Source organism: Prionailurus bengalensis, chromosome X, assembly GCF_016509475.1.
Source record: "Prionailurus bengalensis isolate Pbe53 chromosome X, Fcat_Pben_1.1_paternal_pri, whole genome shotgun sequence".
Lineage (NCBI taxonomy): Eukaryota > Metazoa > Chordata > Mammalia > Carnivora > Felidae > Prionailurus > Prionailurus bengalensis.
The window spans coordinates 40,873,503-40,878,334 of record NC_057361.1 but is presented as its reverse complement, the minus strand read 5'-3'; positions in this window follow the sequence as shown (position 1 = coordinate 40,878,334).

Genomic DNA, 4,832 nt, shown 5'->3' with positions numbered 1-4,832 from the left:
ATCAACTGATGAATGGATAAAGAAATTGTGGTTTATATACACAATGGAGTACTACGTGGCAATGAGAAAGAATGAAACATGGCCCTTTGTAGCCACGTGGATGGAACTGGAGAGTGTGATGCTACGTGAAATAAGCCATACAGAGAAAGACAGATACCATGTTTTCACTCTTATATGGATCCTGAGAAACTTAACAGAAGACCATGGGGGAGGGGAAGGAAAAAAAAAAAAGAGGTTAGAGGGGGAGAGAGCCAAAGCATAAGAGACTCTTACAAACTGAGAACAGGGGCGCCTGGGTGGCGCAGTCGGTTAAGCGTCCGACTTCAGCCAGGTCACGATCTCGCGGTCCGTGAGTTCGAGCCCCGCGTCAGGCTCTGGGCTGATGGCTCAGAGCCTGGAGCCTGTTTCCGATTCTGTGTCTCCCTCTCTCTCTGCCCCTCCCCCGTTCATGCTCTGTCTCTCTCTGTCCCAAAAATAAATAAACGTTGAAAAAAAATTAACAAAACAAAACAAAACAAAAAACTGAGAACAAACTGAGGGTTGATGGGGGGTGGAGGGAGGGGAGGGTGGGTGATGGGTGTTGAGGAGGGCACCTTTTGGGATGAGCACTGGGTGTTGTATGGAAACCAATTTGACGATAAATTTCATATATTGAAAAAACTAAATAAAAATAAATAAATAAACATTAAAAAAATAAAATTTATATGAAAAGAGCAAGGACCTAGAGTTGCCAAAACAACTGTGAAAACAAACAACAAATCTGGAGGACTCACACTACCTGATTTGAGCACTTAATATAAGGCTGCAGTAATTAACACAATGTGGTATATGCAGGTAGACTGATAACATACGTATTCAACTCATTTTTAGGAAGGGTGCTAGGGAAACTGGGAAAGAAGTCTTTTCAGAAATGTTACTGAATCGAATGGAAAGGAGTATGCAAAAAATAAGAATATAGGGGCGCCTGGGTGGCGCAGTCAGTTAAGCGTCCGACTTCAGCCAGGTCACGATCTCGCGGTCCGTGAGTTCGAGCCCCGCGTCGGGCTCTGGGCTGATGGCTCAGAGCCTGGAGCCTGTTTCTGATTCTGTGTCTCCCTCTCTCTCTGCCCCTCCCCTGTTCATGCTCTGTCTCTCTCTGTCTCAAAAATAAAATAAACGTTAAAAAAAAAAAATTAAAAAAAAAAAAAAGAATATAAAAGAATGTTGACCCTTACCTCACACCGGATATAAAAGTTAACTCATTATCCACCACAGGCTTAATTACAAGTACCAAACTGTAATCCTCTCTAAGAAAAACTATGAGAAAAATCTTTCTTACCCTGGGGTAGAAAGCAATTTGATAAATGGAACACAAAAGCATCAACCACAAGAGAAATACTTGCTAAATTGCACTTTATCAAAAATAAAGATGTCTCCTTCAGAAGACACTGTTAAGAACAAAACATGCCCCAAGTTGGGAGGAAACACTGGGAAAACACATAGAAGATAAAGAGCTTGCAACTACAATATATAAAGATAACAGATACTGCATGTGTGTGCATGTATATAAAGATATAGGTGTACATAAAAGGTTGTAAAAATGACAACTTAATAACAAACAAAAAAGGCAAAAGATTACAACAGATACCTCACCAAAGATGAACAGATGGCGGAGACAAGCACGTGGCAAGATGTTCACCATCGAGACTCGTTACAAAAATGCAAATTCAAGTCACGATGAGATACCTTTACACACCTACACAAAAGGTGTGTTGTTGGTGGGAAAACCAAATGGTAGAGCTAGTTGGCAGAACCCTCTGGAAATGTCTTCTAAGTGAAACATATGCTTACCATATGACCAGGCAACCCCACTCCAGATATTTCCCCAAGAAACAGAAAAACATATGTCCACATAAATATCTGTACAAGATGTTCACTAGTTTCCTTAAGAATAACGCGAGGGGCGCCTGGGTGGCGCAGTCGGTTAAGCGTCCGACTTCAGCCAGGTCACGATCTCGCGGTCCGTGAGTTCGAGCCCCGCGTCGGGCTCTGGGCTGATGGCTCAGAGTCTGGAGCCTGCTTCCGATTCTGTGTCTCCCTCTCTCTCTGCCCCTCCCTCGTTCATGCTCTGTCTCTCTCTGTCCCAAAAATAAATAAAAAACGTTGAAAAAAATTAAAAAAAAAAAAAAAAAGAATAACGCGAAACCTTGAACAATTGCAGTGGGCATGAGGTGGTCCACAGATACACAAACCGGAACATTACTTGGCTATGAAAGCGACAAAATAACACAATGTGCCACAACATGGATGAAATGAAAAAGCATTAAGTGAAAGAAGGGAGCTGCATTTGGCCATATACTAAAAGATTCATTTCTAGGACGTTCTAGAAAGAATTAAAGTACAATAAAAAAAAAAAGATCAAGCCTGGGAGTGGAAAGAGTAGTTTAAGAATAAAGGGAACAATGGTTTTGATGGGGAGTGATGAAAAAGTCTAATATCATGGTGCTGGTGGTGGTTCCATGACTCAATCTCCGTCAAATCCATGGGACTGTACGGTGAAGAAAGGTGAACTTTTTCTTTTTTTAAAAAAATTTTTTTAACAGTTTATTTATTCTTGAGACAGAGAGAGACAGAGCATGAACGGGGGAGGGGCAGAGAGAGAGGGAGACACAGAATCCGAAGCAGGCTCCAGGCTCCGAGCTGTCAGCACAGAGCCTGACGTGGGGCTCGAACTCAGACCGCGAGATCATGACCTGAGCTGAAATCAGACGCTCAACCGACTGAGCCACCCAGGTGCCCCTAGAAAGGTGAACTTTTGATATATAAATTATATCTCAATAAATATCACTTAAAAAAGCGTCATATCAGCATAAATATATAATGAAAACACATGAAAAATATATATAGGGATTATATTAAACATGATGACATACAATCAAATACCAGATGGTGCTATGTATGAATTTATTTTTTATTAAAATACCTATTAAGCATTAAACACAAACATAGTTAAATGATATGCCTGTGAAAGTATTCAGGGGTGAAATGTACTGGTCTCTGAAACTTACCAGGAAACACATCACAAAAAGAAAGGGGGCTGATAGGGGCACCTGGGTGGCTCAGTCCGTTAAGGGACCCACTTCAGCTCAGGTCATGATCTCACAGTCTATGAGTTGGAGCCCCGCGTCAGGCTCTGTGCATTGCTACTGTTTACACAAATGTTCTTTGCTGCTCCCTACACTATTTGAGACAGTCCAGTATACGGTGTTTATGTAACTAAAATTATTTTAACCTTTTTAAAGAAACAGATGAGCTATTAGAACACCTTACCCTGGAAGTGCAATATTCCCACTTGTCCTGTGGGCCTCTTCCCTCTGCCGTAGGGTCTGGGTGTGTCCTATGAGCCTCCTCTCTCTGTCCTAGGCTCTGGGCTGAGGCTCCTCCTCTTAGGACTCTGATAAGAGCTCTCTTGTTCCTAATGACGCAGGACCAAACGATCCAGAGACAAACGCATCTCCGTTGGGACCATGGCCACAGCACCGCATCTGTCCCTGAGCCAGGGAACTCACCTTCTGAGGCCTCGACTGGCTCTTCTGTAGACTAGGAAGCCCAGGGACGGCTGAGCCGGAGCCCGCAGGAGGTGAGCAGTGGTCTCACTGATGCGCCCTGACCCTGGAAACAACGACCGCACAGGAGATGCAGTGAGCAACCTCTCTGAGGCAGTGAAAGCGAGGAAAACCCAGATGGAATACTTTATGGAAGCAGCCACAAGGCCTCGTTTCAGTGTTAAGAGTAAACGCTTAGTAGCAGCCTAATTGTCACCAGACAAGGAGCTAAGCACTGCGTCATCCCATAAGGGTCCTAGCTGTGGACTCGAACTGATTGCCCGCTCTGTCGCCTTGATTCATTCAGTGAAAAAGTTGAGTGCCTACTGTGGACCTGTCCAACGTGTTGCAGGTACATCAGTGAACAAAGTAATCAGAGTTCCCCGACCCTGCGGAGCTGTGTTCTAGCAGGGAAGGCACACAGCAAGCACAAAGTTGATACATTTCGGGAACGCTCGTTAGAAACGCATAGGTGCTAGAAGGATCTCCCGGGGTTTTCTAGCCGTGTGACTCTGGACAGGCTACGAGCCTTTCTGTTCTTGCTTTCTCGCGATATAATGAAGACAATCGTAGTACCTACTCACAGCCCTCGGGAGGATGACCGTGCACCCAAGGGCGCCTCGCACGTACTAGACACTCAGCAAACGGCCGCTGAACCTGACCCAACGACTCAATGACAGTATCACTGGCTGTCGCCCCCGGCCCGTCGCCCACACTCAGCCCAGGGCCCCGAGGTCGCAGGGGCGCGAACCCATCACCCCCACCTGCCCTCCGGCCCGTGCCCGCTCCGCCTCCCGGTACTTGGCTACCAGAACCCGACAGCCAGGTCGGAGGACAACAAGCGGCGCGACCTCGCGCCGCCCTCGGGTCAGCGGAGCACTTCCGCTCCCGGCGCCCCGCAGCCCGAGGTCGGAGCGCGGCGCACGCGCAGGAGCTGCTTCGGGGCCTCCACGGCCAATGGCCAAGATGGCGCGAGTCGCGGCCAGTGATTCCGACGGGGTTCGTCTGGGGCACGATGTAGGGACCGGAGCGGGCGACCGTTTTCCGGACGAGTCGCACGAGAGGCCGGGGGGCGGCGAGGGGCCGGCGGACGGTCGCAGAGGCCCCGGTCCCGCCGCCTCCGAGGCCGAGGCGCCGTCTCCCTCGCCGTCTGCCGCGCACCCTCCATCCCCCGAAGCCGCGCTCTCCGCTGCCTTCAGCTTCTCGGGATGAGAAAGGGTAGTGGGGCCTGCTGCCGTTCTCAGCGGC